Raw genomic sequence first — 21,302 nt, forward strand, 5'->3', positions numbered from 1 at the left:
GGTTTAAATTATGTGCTTACATTTTTAGTGTCTTTTTAAAAAATTTCAACTACCTTTACAGGGCAGAATATTAGTTGTGTGGGAGCTGTATGAGACCATAAGGCTACATATTTTACATTAATTGTTACTATTCCTAAAAATTATTTCAATATTAAGCATAAACATACAACGAGGACTTGAGACTTTGCTGAGAATTGGCTGTAAATAACTGAACTTCTATGTTATTCCATGAAGCTCATTTATGAAGTATTGTATTCTGTGTATTCTATGAAAATAGAAGGTAGAGTTATTTGATAACACTTTTAAAATCACAGTAAATTAAAATATTTTCCTAATTTACATGTTTTATTTCAAGGAGTGGTAGACTATATAGCTCATGTGAAATAAACCTATATAATACTGGTCACAATATTTCCACTAATCCACTAGTTCCACATTATTAAGAAAGTTGGCCTTTGTCTGTTTTTAACCCTGAGTGGGCTATGACTGGTGACACTTTTCCCTATATATGCATAATTATACATAGTATATATTTATGTGTGTGTGGAGATAGATAGATAGATAGATAGATAGATAGATAGATAGATAGATAGATAGATAGATAGAAAGGTAGACAGATAGATGATAGATAGACAGACAGACATTATTCTCTGACAACAGTATTATTACAGTAATTTTGCTTAGCCATGGTAAAAACTATTTCTAACAAATGATCTGCCTGATTATATTTAATGATCACCTTCACTACAGTGAATGCAACAGCTGTTGCTTTGTGAAACCATAGAAATTCTGTAACACTTTTTCCTTTTGCCTTGAGCACACTCAAGCGGCTTATGTGCATGATCTTGACTTCTCTGCTTCATTATCTGACTGACATTCTCTCATCTGTCTACTTACTTGGCATATTTTCTTTCCTCTGTCTCTTTTTAAATTTTGTATTTCGAGTTATACAGGAAATAACATGAACTGACAAGACACAAAACATGAGCTATTGGCATAATACTTGATGTAAGAACGTGAATGAATTGCCAGTACTTTAGGTTAGCTGATGAATGAATCACAGTGCCAATCCCTGTTTTTAACAGATTTGCTTAGGGGACATGAAATTTGTGTGGGGTTCGGTAGGGAAAAGAAGTAAGTGAGGATATCAAAGTATTTGTTATTCTTGTTCCAAGCTTTTTGCTTTAATCATCAGAGGAATGTCTCTGTTCTGCAATAGAGGTGTGGGAGATTTCTTTATCAACCAGTAATAAATGTTTCCAGCACGCAAGTTGTGAATAAATATACTGTACATGTAGAGCTAGAATATAAGTGGAGTGCTAAATATAGTTTGCGAGCAAGGAATATTAGCGCTCCACTGAGTAATACCAGCTCACGCTAATGTGCGCTGGTATTACAAGTAAAGCCTAATGTGAACGTGAGCTTGTATTCGCATTGCTAGGAAGCATTGTGCTTCCATATGCTCCAATGAGAGCCTCGTTCTGATGCCGTCAGAGATGGCATCAGAAAATAAGCTTAGCGAAGGCGGTAAGCAGCATTTTTAAATATATATGTATATGCTCAAATACATATATATTTATGTGTTTATATGTGTATATACACATATTAACACATAAATATATATGTAAATAAGCATAAACATATATATTTACTGATAATACACAGTTCCAATAGACCGAAATGTAAAGGCACTTTTCAGTCCGTTTTTTTTCTTACACTCCCGCCAACTTTAATGCCCCAAAACTGCCTAGTGCAGTTGTTTTTTTTTGTTTTTTTAAATGCTACAAAACCTATAATGCCCTCTATTTTGAGATATCTAATCTCTGGTTAATTTTCTAAATGCCAATTGCTATTGCGAGCTTGTGTTAGCAATAACTAGCCATTGTAATGGATGGTTATTTATTGTGTGCCCGCAAACGGGCAAATTTGTCAGTTTGCGGGCGCGCGATAATTTAGCGCTCCACTTTTAATCTAGCCCTTAGTGCCAATTTTAAACCTAAAATAGTTTTACCAATAACTAGGTCCTCTAAAGCAACACCCCTTTGTAGAGTATACCCAGGTAGCACTCTCTCTTGGCAAAGGGCCTTTTGTGACAAGAAACAATTGAGGGGTTCTGGACATTCTATACCCAATGGCCCAGTTAGATCCGCTAAGCCAGCAGTTACCCAGGGCAGACGAAAAGGGGCAGATTTTCACCCATGCACTGTTAATTCATTTGTTCGTGGGAGTCTTACCAAGGTGTTAATTTATTAAGTAAAATGTCTCACAAATGTTTTTTTTTTAGAAAATATCAGTGCTGCTCCTTTTCTCATCTTTAGATTATGTTCAAGGATTTCTAAGGCACTGTCTACCCCAGTGATACTATTTGTTATTCTACAAATGAGATATGATGTGATGTAGAGGAGGGTGCTGTCTAAGAACAAAAGAAAACCATTAATACACTATCTTGAAACATATAGGAAAAAGGGAAGATGTAGTATGATATTTTGGCCAAAGTTTGTATTCTCACATGTACACATCAAGGCACAAAGCAGAGTCCTATTCTAATAGATTTAAATATGTGATACATTTAAAATCAGTTATACACCCATGTGTTAGTTGTTTCAGGGCCGGATTGGGCAGCCGGGATACCGGGAAAAATCCCGGTGGGCCGCCGCCCTGCAGCTCAGCTGGGCTGGCTGAGCTTACTGCTGCTGCCTGCTATATGAATCTTATCTGCATTGTGATTATTTTTGCTTGTGAATCTTGCGATATTGGTTGCCGGTAATGTAATAGTCCCACTCCCTGTTGTTACACTGTCTGTCTGACATCATGTCATGATCCTGATCTTACACTTAGTAATTTAACCCCAACCTAACCGTAACCGCTATCCGCTATTACTAATTTTACCGCAACTTACTAGCCATTCATTTTCATTTGCCAAATATAGGTAGGAGCTGCTCCTCAACTGCAGGAGCATGGATGGAGCAAAAAAATCATTAATTCACTCAGTGATTCACTCAGAGACAGTGTCAGTGACTGACTGAGTCTGTGTCTGTTTGTTTGTCACTCACAGTCACAGGCTCAGTCGGTCACAGTGTCAGTGAGGCAGCGGGCCGGAGTTCGGACCGGCCACCACTGGGCCAGGGAGATGGAGGTCAGTCACTCATGATGGAAGGAATCAGAATCACTAAGATCTTTCTTAGTTATGTAGCACATTGGCGGCGGGCCGGGTCAGGTGGGGGGGCGGGCCGGCGGCTTACGTGTCTTCCGTTCAACTTCTCACACGTGACATGGCCTCAGCCGGCCCTGGGAGCACCGGTGCATGCGCGTCAGCGAGCCTTAGACTTGAGGACTGGAGTATAAGTTGCTGCTGCAGCTTGCAGCAGGCCACATTGGGTCACGTGTGGCCGGAGCAGGGACTAGATTGACGGCGGGACAGTGCCACTGTGCCAGTGAGTGAACACATAAAAACGGCGGCAATTGGCAACTTGGTAGCAACTAGCAAGCAGCAGTGACAGTTAGTCTCTAGCAGAGGCATCTGAGGCAAGCCAAGCCAGTCAGACAGTTCAGATCAACTGTCTTCAAGTACAGTCTCTGGGTCGTCCACAATCATCAATGTATGTACTACTTGTATTTTTTTTAATAATTAAATTTGTGAATGAATGATGTAAACAATGAACATGAACAACAACAAGTCCCTACTAGTATATTTTTTTTAATAATTATTATTGTGAATAAATGATGTGAATGTGACAACATGTGTATGTAGCAATGACTAATATATATATATTTATATCTATATATATCTATATGTATGTATGTATATATATATATATATATATATATATATATATATATATATATATATATATATATGAGTTGAAGGGAAAACCAGCTAGAGCATAGTTGGCTGGCTTGGAGGGGGCATGGCTGGGCTGGAGGGGGCGTGGCTGGGCTGCAGGGGGCGTGGCTGGGCCGGTCTATACAAATTTCCAGGGCCGGTCTGATTTCCCAGTCCGGCCCTGGTTGTTTTATAACATAGAATGTTTCTATTGTAAGTGATGGGCTCATTTAAACATTGCACAATTAACCCATTTGAGGATTAAATGAGCCCATCACTGTTTTCCTTACAGATTCTCTATATAAGTTGCAAATACAAACAACTGGTTTCATCACATATTGGAAGGTATTGTACTTTCATGAAGGTTTGCTGTTTGCTGAGACAAACTTTCAGCCTGCTCCCCTTTTTGTTACTCTCAACCTGGTACATAATGGGATAAGAAACCGCAATGTTTAAATTGCTTGAATGCAATCTATGGGGTTAAATGGTCCCATAGATGTATGTAATGCTGGAGGACTTAAATGTGCAGTTTCAAAGTCCTTCCCTAAAGGGACTCAGTTACATGCACCTTTACTCCCTATTAACAGGATCAGACTATAGACATGTTCCCTATGAACAAGATCAGACTATAAACATGTTTCCTATGAACAGGATCAGACTATAGACATGTTGCCTATAAACTGGATCAGACTATAAACATGTTCCTTATCAACAGGATCAGACTATAGACATGTTCCCTATGAACAGGATCAGACTATAAATATGTTCCCTATGAACAGGATCAGGCTATAGATAAGTTCTCTATGAACAGGATCAGACTATAGACATGTTCCCTATGAACAGGATCAGACTATAAATATGTTCCCTATGAACAGGATCAGACTATAGATATGTTCTCTATGAACAGGATCAGACTATAGAAATGTTCTCTATGAACAGGATCAGACTATAGACATGTTCCCTATGAACAGGATCAGACTATAGATATGTTCCCTATGAACAGGATCAGACTATACACATGTTCCCTATGAACAAGATCAGACTATAGACATGTTCCATATGAACAAGATCAGACTATAGATATGTTCGCTATGAACAGGATCAGACTATACACATGTTCCCTATGAACAAGATCAGACTATAGACATGTTCCCTATGAACAAGATCAGACTATAAACATGTTTCCTATGAAGAGGATCAGACTATAGATATGTTCTCTATGAACAGGATCACACTATAGAGATGTTCCCTGTGAACAGGATCAAACTATAAATATGTTCCCTATGAACAAGATCAGACTACAGACATGTTCCCTATGAACAAGATCAGACTACAGACATGTTCCCTATGAACAAGATCAGACTATAGACATGTTCCCTATGAACAAGATCAGACTATAGACATGTTCCCTATGAACAGGATCAGACTATAGACATGTTCCCTATGAAAAGGATCAGACTATAGACATGTTCCCTATGAACAGGATAAGACTATAAACATGTTCCCTATGAACAAGATCAGACTATAGAAATGTTCTCTATGAACAGGATCAGACTACAGACATGGTCCCTATAAACAAGATCAGACTATAGACATGTTGCCTATAAACAGGATCAGACTATAGACATGTTCCCTATGAACAAGATCAGACTATAGACATGTTCCCTATGAACAGGATCAGACTATAGACATGTTCCCTATGAACAAGATCAGACTATAGATATGTTCCCTATGATCAGGATCAGACTATAAACATGTTCCCTATGAACAAGATCAGAGTATAGACATGTTCTCTATGAACAGGATCAGACTATAGACATGTTGCCTATAAACAGGATCAGACTATAGACATGTTCCCTATGAACAAGATCAGACTATAGACATGTTCCCTATGAACAGGATCAGACTATAGACATGTTCCCTATGAATAAGATCAGACTATAGATATGTTCCCTATGATCAGGATCAGACTATAAACATGTTCCCTATGAACAAGATCAGAGTATAGACATGTTCTCTATGAACAGGATCAGACTATAGACATGTTCCCTATGACCAAGATCAGACTATAGACATGTTCCCTATGAACAGGATCAGACTATAGATATGTTCCCTATGAACAAGATCAGACTACAGACATGTTGCCTATAAACAGGATCAGACTATAGACATATTCCCTATGAACAAGATCAGACTATAGACATGTTCCCTATGAACAGGATCAGACTATAGACTTGTTCCCTATGAACAGGATCAGACTATAGACATGTTTCCTATGAACAAGATCAGACTATAAACATGTTTCCTATGAACAGGATCAGACTATAGATATGTTCCCTATGAACAAGATCAGACTATAGATATGTTTCCTATTAACAGGATCAGACTATAGATATGTTCCCTATGAACAGGATCAGACTATAAACATGTTCCCTATGAACAGGATCAGAATATAGACATGTTCCCTATGAACAAGATCAGACTATAGATATGTTTCCTATTAACAGGATCAGACTATAGATATGTTCCCTATGAACAGGATCAGACTATAAACATGTTCCCTATGAACAGGATCAGAATATAGACATGTTCCCTATGAACAAGATCAGACTATAGACATGTTCCCTATGAAAAAGGTCAGACTATAGACATGTTCCCTATGAACAGGATCAGACGATAGACATGTTCCCTATGAACAGGATCAGACTATAGACATGTTCCCTATGAACAGGATCAGACTATAAACATGTTCCCTATGAAGAAGATCAGACTATAGAAATGTTCTCTATGAACAGGATCAGACTACAGACATGGTCCCTATAAACAAGATCAGACTATAGACATGTTCCCTATGAACAGGATCAGACTATAGATATGTTCCCTATGAACAGGATCAGACTATAGACATGTTGCCTATAAACAGGATCAGACTATAGACATGTTCCCTATGAACAAGATCAGACTATAGACATGTTCCCTATGAACAGGATCAGACTATAGACATGTTCCCTATGAACAAGATCAGACTATACATATGTTCCCTATGATCAGGATCAGACTATAAGCATGTTCCCTATGAACAAGATCAGAGTATAGACATGTTCTCTATGAACAGGATCAGACTATAGACATGTTCCCTATGACCAAGATCAGACTATAGACATGTTCCCTATGAACAGGATCAGACTATAGATATGTTCCCTATGAACAAGATCAGACTATAGACATGTTGCCTATAAACAGGATCAGACTATAGACATGTTCCCTATGAACAAGATCAGACTATAGACATGTTCCCTATGAACAGGATCAGACTATAGACATGTTCCCTATGAACAGGATCAGACTATAGACATGTTCCCTATGAACAGGATCAGACTATAGACATGTTCCCTATGAACAGGATCAGACTATAGACATGTTCCCTATGAACAGGATGAGACTATAGATATGTTCCCTATGAACAAGATCAGACTATAGACATGTTCCCTATGAACAAGATCAGACTATAGACATGTTCCCTATGAACAGGATGAGACTATAGACATGTTCCCTATGAACAGGATCAGACTATAGACATGTTCCCTATGACCAAGATCAGACTATAGACATGTTCCCTATGAACAGGATCAGACTATAGATATGTTCCCTATGAACAAGATCAGACTATAGACATGTTGCCTATGAACAGGATCCGACTATAGATATGTTCCCTATGAACAAGATCAGACTATAGACATGTTCCCTATGAACAAGATCAGACTATAGACATGTTCCCTATGAACAGGATGAGACTATAGACATGTTCCCTATGAACAGGATCAGACTATAGACATGTTCCCTATGACCAAGATCAGACTATAGACATGTTCCCTATGAACAGGATCAGACTATAGATATGTTCCCTATGAACAAGATCAGACTATAGACATGTTGCCTATAAACAGGATCAGACTATAGACATGTTCCCTATGAACAAGATCAGACTATAGACATGTTCCCTATGAACAGGATCAGACTATAGACATGTTCCCTATGAACAGGATCAGACTATAGACATGTTCCCTATGAACAGGATCAGACTATAGACATGTTCCCTATGAACAGGATCAGACTATAGACATGTTCCCTATGAACAGGATCCGACTATAGATATGTTCCCTATGAACAAGATCAGACTATAGACATGTTCCCTATGAACAACATCAGACTATAGACATGTTCCCTATGAACAGGATGAGACTATAGACATGTTCCCTATGAACAGGATCAGACTATAGACATGTTCCCTATGAAAAGGATGAGACTATAGACATGTTCCCTATGAACAGGATCAGACTATAGACAGGTTCCCTATGAACAAGATCAGACTATAGATATGTTTCCTATTAACAGGATCAGACTATAGATATGTTCCCTATGAACAGGATCAGACTATAAACATGTTCCCTATGAACAGGATCAGAATATAGGCATGTTCCCTATGAACAAGATCAGACTATAGATATGTTTCCTATTAACAGGATCAGACTATAGATATGTTCCCTATGAACAAGATCAGACTATAGACATGTTCCCTATGAACAAGATCAGACTATAGATATGTTCCCTATGAACAGGATGAGACTATAGACATGTTCCCTATGAACAGGATCAGACTATAGACATGTTCCCTATGAAAAGGATGAGACTATAGACATGTTCACTATGAACAGGATCAGACTATAGACATGTTCCCTATAAACAAGATCAGACTATAGACATGTTCCCTATGAACAGGATCAGACTATAGATATGTTCCCTATGAACAAGATCAGACTATAGACATGTTGCCTATAAACAGGATCAGACTATAGACATGTTCTCTATGAACAGGATCAGACTATAGACATGTTTCCTATGAACAGGATCAGACTATAGACATGTTTCCTATTAACAGGATCAGACTATAGACAAGTTCCCTATGAACAGGATCAGACTATAAACATGTTTCCTATGAACAGGATCAGACTATAGACATGCTTTCTATGAACAGGATCAGACTATAGATATGTGCCTAAGCTGAAATGAATTTAGCCCCTCTTACCAGCCAATAGTGATGTCGTGAATCTAAAAATTTGGGTTCGCGGACAGCGAACGCAAACTTCCCCAAAAGTTCGCAAAACGGCGAACTGGGGCGAACCTCCATTGACTTCAATGGGCAGGCGAATTTTAAAACCCACAGGATCTCTTTCTGGCCACAATAGTGATGGAAAAGTTGTTTCAAGGGGACTAACACCTGGACTGTGGCATGCCGGAGGGGGATCCATGGCAAAACTCCCATGGAAAATGACATAGTTGATGCAGAGTCTGGTTTTAAGCCATAAAGGTCATAAATCACCTAACATTCCTAAATTGTTTGGAATAACGTGCTTTAAAACATCAGGTATGATGTTGTATCGATCAGGTAGTGTAAGGGTTACGCCCGCTTCACAGTGACAGACCAAACTCCCCGTTTAAAGGGACAGTCTACACCAGAATTTTTATTGTTTTAAAGATAGATAATCCCTTTATTACCCATTTCCCAGTATTGCATAACTAACACATTTATAATAATATACTTTTAACCTCTGTGATTATCTTGTATCTAAGCCTCTGCAAACTGCCTCTTTTTTCAGTTCTTTTGACAGACTTGCAGTCTAGCCAATCAGTGCCTGCTCCCAGATAACTTCTCGTGCACAAGCACAGTGTTATCTATATGAAATACGTGAACTAACACCCTCTAGTGGTGAAAAACTGTTAAAATGCAATCTGAAAGAGGTGGGCTTCAAGGTCTAAGAAATTAGCATATGAACCTCCTAGGTTAAGCTTTCAACTAAGAATACCAAGAGAACAAAGCAAAATTGGTGATAAAAGTAAATTGGAAAATTGTTTAAAATTACATGCTCTATCTGAATCATGAATGTTTATTTTGGCCTAGACTGTCCCTTTAACGCACCGCAAACAGTCCATTTGCACAACCGCAAACTCCCCATTTGCACAAGGTTGGATACCAAGCTAGCCATGTCCCGTTCCTTGCCCTCACTGATGTCATTGAAGGTCTCTTCCTCCACCCAGCCACGTACAACACCAAGGGTCCCGAAAGGTGACAACAAGCCCCCTGGGACGCCTGCTGTGTTTGGTCTTCCACCTCCTCAAAGCCACCTTCCTCCTCTGACTCCTCTTCTTCAGACTCCTCTCTCTGTGTTGCTCTCTCTGCGTTATTATAAGGTGTGTTAAGTAATACTATTCCTATCAGTTTAATCCCTGTTCCATCTCCTATCAGGGGACATGTATATGGCATGGATTCTAGGAACTGGGAGATGGAAAAAGATGCTTGGTCGGTCCTCCTATTTCAAATTTGGGGCACTGCGCGTGCAATATAATGTGCCACCAGATAGGAGTGGTGTGTTAAGTAGTACTATTCCTATCAGTTTAATCCCTGTTATGTGCCTTTTTTATTGGTTTGGTTTTTGAAGCCACAGTGCTGCACCAGAGGCCAGAAAACTTAGGCATGTACACATGCCTGAAAAATTAGGTATTGTTGCAGCCGCTGCTGTAGCAGCGGCCAGAAAAATTGATGTTTGTTTCCCAGGCAGAAAGTGCCCTAAAACATTGCGGCTTGAACCCTAGTTGGTGGCGGATAAGTCACGCAAGTCATCCAGCATTCGAAGATAAAATACAGCACCATGTGGACCATTTTTAGCACAAGGCAGCTCATCTCATCAGGCCTTTTTTACTCTAATGTATCGCCCAACGTCAGTCCCTTCGGGATCCATCCCTCATTCATCTTAATAAAGGTGAGGTAATCTAGACTTTTTTGACCTAGGCGACTTCTCTTCTCAGTGACAATACCTCCTGCTGCACTGAAGGTCCTTTCTGACAGGACACTTGAAGCAGGGCAGGCCAGAAGTTCTATTGCAAATTAGGATAGCTCAGGCCACAGATCAAGCCTGCACACCCAGTAGTCAAGGGGTTCATCGCTCCTCTGAGTGTCGAGATCTGCAGTTAAGGCGAGGTAGTCTGCTACCTGTCAGTCGAGTCGTTCTCTGAGGGTGGACCCCGAAGGGCTGTGGCGATGCATAGGAGTTAAAAAGCTCCACATGTCCTCCATCAACAACACGTCTGTAAAGCGTCCTGTCCTTGCTGGCGTGGTCATGGGAGTCGTAGGATTACTTTCACCTCTTCCCCTGTTAGATTCCCGTTGTGTTGTGACATCACCATTATACGCTGTGTAAAGCATACTTTTTAATTTATTTTGGAACTGCTGCATCCTTTCCGACTTGCGGTAATTCGGTAACATTTCAGGCACTTTATGCTTATACCGGGGGTCAAGTAGCGTGGACACCCAGTCAGGTCGTTCTCCTTCAGCTTTTTAATACGAGGGTCACTCAACAGGCACGACAGCATGAAAGACCCCATTTGCACAAGGTTGGATGCCGAGCTACTCATGTCCCGTTCCTCGTCCTCAGTGATCTCACTGAAGGTATCTTCTTCCCCCCAGCCACGTACAACACCACGGGTACCAGATAGGTGACAACGAGCACCCTGGGATGCCTGTTGTGGTTGGTCTTCCTCCTCCTCCTCCTCCTCAAAGCCACATTCCTCCTCTGACTCCTCTTCCTCACAATCCTCTTCTAGCGTTGCCGCTGGTCCAGCAAGCAATGCTGATAAGGCTGTTTCTGGTGGTGATGGTGACCACAACTCTTCCTCTTCACGCTCATCTATGGCCTGATCCAGCACTCTTCGCAGGGCACGCTCCAGGAAGAAAACAAATGGTATGATGTCGCTGATGGTGCCTTCGGTGCGACTGACTAGTTGTCACCTCCTCAAAAGGACGCATGAGCCTACAGGCATTGCGCATAAGCGCCCAGTAACGTGGAAAAAAATCCCCAGCTCCGCAGAGGCTGTCCTAGCACCCCGGTCATACAAATAGTCGTTAACGGATTTTTCTTGTTGGAGCAGGCAGTCGAACTTTTGGAGTGTTGAATTCCAACGTGTCGGGCTGTCGCAAATCAAGCGTCTCACTGGCATTTTGTTTCACCGCTGGATATCGGAAAAGTGCGCCATGGCCGTGTAGGAACGCCTACACACCTTCCTGGCCTGCTTCAGGACAACCTGTAAGCCTGGGTACTTATGCACAAAGCGTTGTACGATCAGATTACACACATGTGCCATGCACGGCACATGTGTCAACTTGCCCAATTTCAATGCCGCCACCAGCTTCCGTTGTCAGAAACCACTTTGCCGATCTCCAGTTGGTGCGGAGTCAGCCACTGATCCACCTGTGTGTTCAGGGCGGACAGGAGTGCTGGTCCGGTGTGACTCTCTGCTTTCAGGCAAGTCAACCCCAAGACGGCGTGACACTGTCATATCCGGGATATGGAATAGTACCTGCGGAGCTGGGGGGTGCCGTTGATGTGGAGCAAGACGCAGCAGCAAAAGAGGACTCAGCCGAGGAGGTTATGGAAGAGGATGGAGTAGGAGGAGTAGAGGAGGTGGCAGCAGGCCTGCCTCCAAGTCGTGGCGGTGTCACCAACTCCTCCTCTGAAGAGCCACACATTCCATGCTAGGCAGCCATCAGCAGGTTTACCCAAAGCGCAGTGTAGGTGATATACCTGCCCTGACCATGCTTTGCAGACCAGCTATCAGTGGTCAGATGGATCCTTGCCCCAACACTGTGTGCCAGACATGCCATTACTACCTTTCGCACAATCGAGTACAGGTTGGGGATTGCCTTTTGTGCAAAGTAATTTCGGCCGGGTACCTTCCACTGCGGTGTCCAAATAGCTACAAATTTGTTGAACGCCTCAGACTCCACCAGCTTGTATGGTAAAAGCTGGCGGGCTAACAGTTCAGACAAGCCTGCTGTCAGACATCGGCAAGGGGGTGACTTTGTGACATTGGCTTCTTACGCTCAAACATGTCCTTGACAGACACCTGACTGTGGGCAGATGAGGAGGAACTGCTCCAAAAGAGAGACGGAGTGGCGGATGGTTGAGAGGGGCAAGGAGGACAGCAGTGGTTGACGTGACTGAAGATGCTGGACCAGGAGGAGGATAGCGGCTTTTAGTTTGTGTGCTGCTTCTACTCATGTGTTGATCCCATAGGTGTTTGTGATGTGCGATCATGTGCCTTCGCAAAGCAGTTGTACCTAGGTGGGTGTTGGACTTCCCACGACTCAGTTTCTTTTGGCACAGGTTGCAAATGGCATCGCTGTTGTCAGAGGCAGACACACAAAAAAAATGCCACACTGCTGAGCTCTGCGATGACGGCATTCTGGTGGTGGCAATAGCATGCGTTGATTGGCATGCTGTCTGGCTGACCCTGGGTGCTGATGCATGCTGTCTGACTGTGCCACTAGCTCCTTGCAACGACCTCCCCCTGCTTCCAACTTGTCTCCTCCTCCTCCTCCTCTCTGTCTCCCCATCTGAACTTTCCCCCTGTTCTTCTTCTTTTCTAGCGGGCACCCACGTGACATCCACGTGACATCCACGGACGCATCGTCATCATCAACCGCTTCACTTGTATCTGACAAATCAACAAAGGAAGCAGCAGCGGGTACAACATCATCATCATCACACCGTACGTCCATGTCTGTAATGCTTCCTGACTGAGACATATCACTGTTATCTACATCCTCTGTCAATGGTGGTTGCGCATCACTCATTTCTTCCAACTGATCTGTGAAAAACTCCTCTGACAGATCAAGTGAAGCGGCCGTGGTGCTAGTGTTGGTGGTGGTGGCAGGCGGGCGAGAGGTAACTTGAGAGGTGCCCGAAGATAAGCTGGAGGAGGATGGTGCATCAAGGTTCGGAGCGGAAGCTATAGAAGATTGGGTGTCCTGTGTTATAAAGTCAACAATGTCCTCCTCAGAACTTTTCGAGTTCATGGGACGTGGCCTCTGAACACTGGGCATTATTCTAGTGCCAAAGGAAATCACAGCACCACGACCACGACGGCACCTGCGGGGTGGCCTGCCTCTGCCTGTCATTTTTTTTAAATGTACACTTACACTACTATTAAACAATATATGAGTGGTGGCACTGGGCAAGTGGGCACAGTATATGCTGTGAGCCTGACACAAAAAAGCAGACTGATGTTTCACAGTCCAAAAAGTTTTTATTTTATCAAATGTACACTTACACTACTATTAAACAAGATATGAGTGGTGGCACTGGGCGAGTGGGCACAGTATAAGCTGTGAGCCTGAAACAAAAAAGCAGACTGATGTTTCACAGTCCAAAAAGTTTTTTTTTTTTTAAATGTACACTTACACTACTATTAAACAAGATATGAGTGGTGGCACTGGGCAAGTGGGCCCAGTATAAGCTGTGAGCCTGAAACAAAAAAGCAGACTGATGTTTCACAGTCCAAAAAGTTTTTTTTGTTTTTAAATTTACACTTATACTACTATTAAACAAGATATGAGTGGTGGCACTGGGCAAGTGGGCACAGTATACGCTGTGAGCCTGACACAAAAAAAGCAGACTGATGTTTCACAGTCCAAAAAGTTTTTTGTTTTTAAATTTACACTTATACTACTATTAAACAAGATATGAGTGGTGGCACTGGGCAAGTGGGCACAGTATACGCTGTGAGCCTGACACAAAAAAGCAGACTGATGTTTCACAAAAGATTGGCACCTGCAATTAGATTACACTAGCAGACTGATGTTTCACAGTCGAAAAAGTTTTTTTTTTTATATTTACACTACTGTTACACCAGATATGAGTGGTGGCACTGGGCAAGTGGGCCTGGCACACACGCTGGCAGGCAGGCAACTGTAATTAGATTACACAAGCAGACTGATGTTTCACAGTCAAAAAAGTTTTTTTTTTTTTAATTTACACTACTGTTACACCAGATATGAGTGGGGGCACTGGGCAAGTGGGCACAGTATACGCTGTGAGCCTGGCACACATGCTGGCAGGCAGGCAACTGCAATTAAATTACACTAGCAGACTGATGTTTCAAAGTCAAAAAAGTTTTACTTTTTTAAATTTACACTACTGTTACAACAGATATGAGTGGTGGCACTGGGCAAGTGGGCCTGGCACAAACGCTGGCAGGCAGGCAACTGCAATTAGATTACACAAGCAGATTGATGTTTCACAGTCAAAAAAGTTTTTTTTTTTTTAAATTTACACTACTCTTACACCAGATATGAGTGGTGGCACTGGGCAAGTGGGCCTGGCACACAAGCTGGCACGCAGGCAACTGCAATTAGATTACACAAGTTAACTGATGTTTCACAGTCAAAAAAGTTTTTTTTTTTTTAAATTTACACTACTGTTACACAAGATATGAGTGGGGGTACTGGGCAAGTGGGCCTGGCACACACGCTGGCAGGCAGGCAGGCAACTGCAATTAGATTACACTAGCAGACTGATGTTTCACAGTCAAAAAATTTTTTTTATTGAAATTTACACTACTGTTACACCAGATATGAGTGGTGTGGCACTGGGCAAGTGGGTCTGGCACACACGCTGGCAGGCAGGCAACTGCAATTAGATTCCACTAGCAGACTGATGTTTCACAGTCAAAAAAATTTTTTTTTCTTTAAATTTACACTACTGTTACACCAGATATGAGTGGTGGCACTGGGCAAGTGGGCCTGGCACACACGCTGGCTGGCAGGCAACTGCAATTAGATTACACTAGCAGACTGATGTTTCACAGTCAAAAAAGTTTGTTTTTTTAAATTTACACTACTGTTACACCAGATATGAGTGGGGGCATTGGGCAAGTGGGCACAGTATACGCTGTGAGCCTGGCACCTGCAATTAGATTACACTAGCAGACTGATGTTTCACAGTCGAAAAAGTTTTTTTTTTTAAATTTACACTACTGTTACACCAGATATGAGTGGTGGCACTGGGCAAGTGGGTCTGGCACACCCGCTGGCAGGCAGGCAACTGCAATTAGATTACACTAGCAGACTGATGTTTCAAAGTCAAAAAATTTTTTTTTTTTATATTTACACTACCGTTACACCAGATATGAGTGGTGGCACTGGGCAAGTGGGCCTGGCACACACGCTGGCAGGGAGGCAACTGTAATTAGATTACACAAGCAGACTGATGTTTCACAGTCAAAAAAGTTTTTTTTTTTTTAATTTACACTACTGTTACACCAGATATGAGTGGGGGGCACTGGGCAAGTGGGCACAGTATACGCTGTGAGCCTGGCACACATGCTGGCAGGCAGGCAACTGCAATTAAATTACACTAGCAGACTGATGTTTCAAAGTCAAAAAAGTTTTACTTTTTTAAATTTACACTACTGTTACAACAGATATGAGTGGTGGCACTGGGCAAGTGGGCCTGGCACACACGCTGGCACGCAGGCAACTGCAATTAGATTACACAAGCAGATTGATGTTTCACAGTCAAAAAAGTTTGTTTTTTTTAAATTTACACTACTGTTACACAAGATATGAGTGGGGGTACTGGGCAAGTGGGCCTGGCACACACGCTGGCACGCAGGCAACTGCAATTAGATTACACAAGCAGATTGATGTTTCACAGTCAAAAAAGTTTTTTTTTTTAAATTTACACTACTCTTACACCAGATATGAGTGGTGGCACTGGGCAAGTGGGCCTGGCACACACGCTGGCACGCAGGCAACTGCAATTAGATTACACAAGTTAACTGATGTTTCACAGTCAAAAAAGTTTTTTTTTTTTTTAATTTACACTACTGTTACACAAGATATGAGTGGGGGTACTGGGCAAGTGGGCCTGGCACACACGCTGGCAGGCAGGCAACTGCAATTAGATTACACTAGCAGACTGATGTTTCACAGTCAAAAAATTTTTTTTATTGAAATTTACACTACTGTTACACCAGATATGAGTGGTGTGGCACTGGGCAAGTGGGTCTGGCACACACGCTGGCAGGCAGGCAACTGCAATTAGATTCCACTAGCAGACTGATGTTTCACAGTCAAAAAATTTTTTTTTCTTTAAATTTACACTACTGTTACACCAGATATGAGTGGTGGCACTGGGCAAGTGGGCCTGGCACACACGCTGGCTGGCAGGCAACTGCAATTAGATTACACTAGCAGACTGATGTTTCACAGTCAAAAAAGTTTGTTTTTTTTAAATTTACACTACTGTTACACCAGATATGAGTGGGGGCATTGGGCAAGTGGGCACAGTATACGCTGTGAGCCTGGCACCTGCAATTAGATTACACTAGCAGACTGATGTTTCACAGTCGAAAAAGTTTTTTTTTTTTTAAATTTACACTACTGTTACACCAGATATGAGTGGTGGCACTGGGCAAGTGGGTCTGGCACACCCGCTGGCAGGCAGGCAACTGCAATTAGATTACACTAGCAGACTGATGTTTCAAAGTCAAATTTTTTTTTTTTTTTATATTTACACTACTGTTACACCAGATATGAGTGGTGGCACTGGGCAAGTGGGCCTGGCACACACGCTGGCAGGCAGGCAACTGTAATTGGATTACACAAGCAGACTGATGTTTCACAGTCAAAAAAGTTTTTTTTTTTTTAATTTACACTACTGTTACACCAGAATTGAGTGGGGGCACTGGGCAAGTGCGCACAGTATACGCTGTGAGCCTGGCACACATGCTGGCAGGCAGGCAACTGCAATTAAATTACACTAGCAGACTGATGTTTCAAAGTCAAAAAAGTTTTACTTTTTTAAATTTACACTACTGTTACAACAGATATGAGTGGTGGCACTGGGCAAGTGGGCCTGGCACAAACGCTGGCAGGCAGGCAACTGCAATTAGATTACACAAGCAGATTGATGTTTCACAGTCAAAAAAGTTTGTTTTTTTTAAATTTACACTACTGTTACACAAGATATGAGTGGGGGTACTGGGCAAGTGGGCCTGGCACACACGCTGGCAGGCAGGCAACTGCAATTAGATTACACTAGCAGACTGATGTTTCACAGTCAAAAAATTTTTTTTATTGAAATTTACACTACTGTTACACCAGATATGAGTGGTGGCACTGGGCAAGTGGGCCTGGCACACACGCTGGCTGGCAGGCAACTGCAATTAGATTACACTAGCAGACTGATGTTTCACAGTCAAAAAAGTTTCTTTTTTTAAATTTACACTACTGTTACACCAGATATGAGTGGTGGCACTGGGCAAGTGGCTTGGCAGCAGGCAACTGCAATTAAATTACAAAGGAAAAAAATAAAAATAAATAAAAAATGATGTTCTAGCCCTAAAAAGGGCTTTTTGGGGTGCTGTGCTTACAGCAGAGATCAGATGAGTCCTTCAGAACTGTAGTGGACACTGAATACACTAGCCTAGCAATCAATTTCCCTATTAAATCACCAGCAGCTACACTGTCCCTCCTCTCACTAACAATGCAGCTTCCGAATGAATCTAAAATGGCTGCTGTTCAGGAGATGGGAGGGTCTGGGAGGGAGGGTCTGCTGCTGATTGGCTGGAATGTGTCTGCAGACTGGGATATACAGGGTCAAAGTTTATTCAATGATGACGAATAGGATCGAACATCGCCGGCGAACTATTCGCGACATCACTACCAGCCAATGGGAACTTAGTGACATACCAGTGAACTTTTCCTAGGATGTGACTTTGCTTAGAACTTTCCTTTCTGCCATCTACCTCACTTTACCTTTATTGTTTTACTTAATTCCTTAATAAATTGCAACTCTTTCCTGTATCCATATGTGATTCACTTTCTTTCCTTTGTCATAGACATATTCTCACAAAGCTTGATTCACTCTGTTTTCCCCTCTAGACTAGCACTTGGATGTGCCTAACGCATAGCTACAGACATTTACCTCTAGAAGGTAAGGACAACTAATTTCAGCCCTTTCATTTGTGCTGATTTAATATTTAATTATGAGAAAACCACCTGATTTTGATTTTAAAAATACCGTAAACATCTCTTTATCTACTCTGAATTTCCTTATTGATACCTCCCTTTCTTATATGTATAAAGGTCAGCAGCACAAATTGTTGTATATATACACATTAACCAAATAAATGCTACCTATGGAGGGAAGCATTAACTGACGCTTTCAATATTTCATACAAAATTATGCCAAACTGTAAAAAGCCTGTAATTAGGGAAACTAATAACTAGTGCCTAACCCTGACGTTTTTTAAATGAAAAAAATAAAAGGATAATGGTTTCCTAATTGAGAAATGTATAAAACAGCAAGTGTGTTTAACATCCACCTCATTTCAATTAAATACTTTACACAGACAGTAAAGTGACGCACTAAACTCACTTGGGTATACTTTTCAACAAAGGATACAAAGAGAATGAATCACATTATATAATAGAAGTAAAATGGAAAGTTGTTTTAAAATTGCATGCTCTATCTGAATCAGCCACATTTAATTTTTTCTTTACTGTCTCTTTAAAGCAAATCAGGGGTCAAAGTACCTTATTCTTAATTGCAGATCACTCATCAGAGTCTGTTGTGGCATTGATTGTGCATGTGCTTCCTTTATCCAATAAGCACTGCCTTTGATAACAATGGCTCCTTCACTACATCCTCTGTTTGGATAGAGTCCTTGCTTTGTCTTTTTTAAAAATAAAAAAAAAATCATGATTCAGATAGAGCACACAATTGTAAACAACTTTCCAATTTACTTCCATTATCTAAATGTGCACAATCTTTTTATATGCACACTTTCTGAGGCACCAGCTCCTTCTAGTTCAAATCAGCCAATAGGATTTAAATAGCTCTCATCCTATTGGCTGATTTGAACAGCCAATAGGATTTAAGAAGCTCTCATCCTATTGGCTGATTTGAATTTGAAGAATCAAATCAGCCAATAGGAATGCAAGGTACACTATTTTGAAATGGGTACCTTGCATTCAACATCAGTGTACAGCGGTGATTGTATGAAGAGGATGCTATGCGCAGGATGTCATCGCCCTCCAGGTTCGCTCTGCTCCGCACCATCAGGATGAAAACAGAAGACGTCCCCGAGAGGGATGCCGCCTGGATGAAGATGGATGTCCGGACTTCAGCAAGTGTTTTATGGGGTTAGTGTTAATTTAAAAAAAAAAAAATTGTGGGTGTATTTTTTTTAGAAAAAGAAGAAACAGTTCGGTGTCTGTGTTGGGGAGCGCGCTAAGCTCTGATGCCGTGAGGCTTGAGGGGGTGGAGATCCCGGTTCTCCGTAACGGCCCAATGGAGAGTGGGTGTGCGTGTAGTACAATCAGCTGTCTAGCTGTGCAGCCCAGGACAAGTCTGCCAACGAATCCGAATAAGATACAAATTCCTCCAAAGTTAGGCGCACCACAATGACAAGCTGTAGACTCACGAGAAAGGTAAAATCCAATTTTATTTCAATGCACTACGTAAAAACATATACGGGCTCACCAGCCCAGTGAAAGCTCACAGGTAAAAGCACAGGTGTGTCAAGAAACAATGCAGATGCGTTTCGTGAGCATGCTCACTTGTTCACTGCATAAGGAGTGACCTGAACACACCTTCATTTATGCCACAATTTTAAAGGTACAGTATACATTTGTGTGGCATTAATGTGTTGAACATAAACTGTAAAAAACATTATAGTTTTAGTCTTAGGCAATTTAATACATTATGTTCTTAATGTTCAAAGATGAAAAGTAAATTTATAATGTACTTGATACAATTAGCTTGTTACTCGAACATTATGTTTGTGTTTTCATAAGTTATTGTTAGAGGCATATATTTGCTAGCTATAATAAGAATACTAGCCAGGAATAAATCCTCAAAATGTGTACATTTCTATTGTATGTATGTAGCCTCTGTAATTCCTATAACATAAATTATATTATATATTGGTCATAGATGTAAACCTTGTACATACAAGTAACACATAATCTAACTAGAATCAAAGTATGTCATATTATAATCCTATAAGAAAAAATATATATATGTATGAATGATTGTTACAACCTCAATATAGAGTATATATATTTAAACTATGTACACAAAGTGAAAAACCTATTAAGTGTATAAATGTTTATCAGATGACTATGTTGCTAGTTATACAAAGTTATAGTAAAGTATGTCAGTATTTTGATGTTTGACCCTAAGTAATGGAATACAGTATGTTTACCAGCTGTATATGTGGATACAAAGTCTAAGTAAATAGATCAAGATCCCTTCTCATATTCAGTCCTTGTGGGTTGCTTGTTTCTAGTGAGAATATCCAAAAGACCTCTCTTTTGTTTAATTTATCTTCCCTATTCTCTCCTTGTCTCCAATGGGGAACATGGTCTATACCTTGCAATGATAAGCTAGACATATCAGAGTCATGCAAGTTTTTAAAATGTCTGGATATTGGGGTATCAGATTTTCATCTTTACCAGAACGCAGATGTTCCAGAAACCTGTCATTGATGGGGCGTTTTGTTTTGCCTACATATTGGATATTACAAATGAGGCACGTTAATAAATATACAACATGTGTAGTGTTACAATTAATGTAAA

Source organism: Bombina bombina, chromosome 5, assembly GCF_027579735.1.
Source record: "Bombina bombina isolate aBomBom1 chromosome 5, aBomBom1.pri, whole genome shotgun sequence".
In the NCBI taxonomy this organism is placed as follows: Eukaryota; Metazoa; Chordata; class Amphibia; order Anura; family Bombinatoridae; genus Bombina; species Bombina bombina.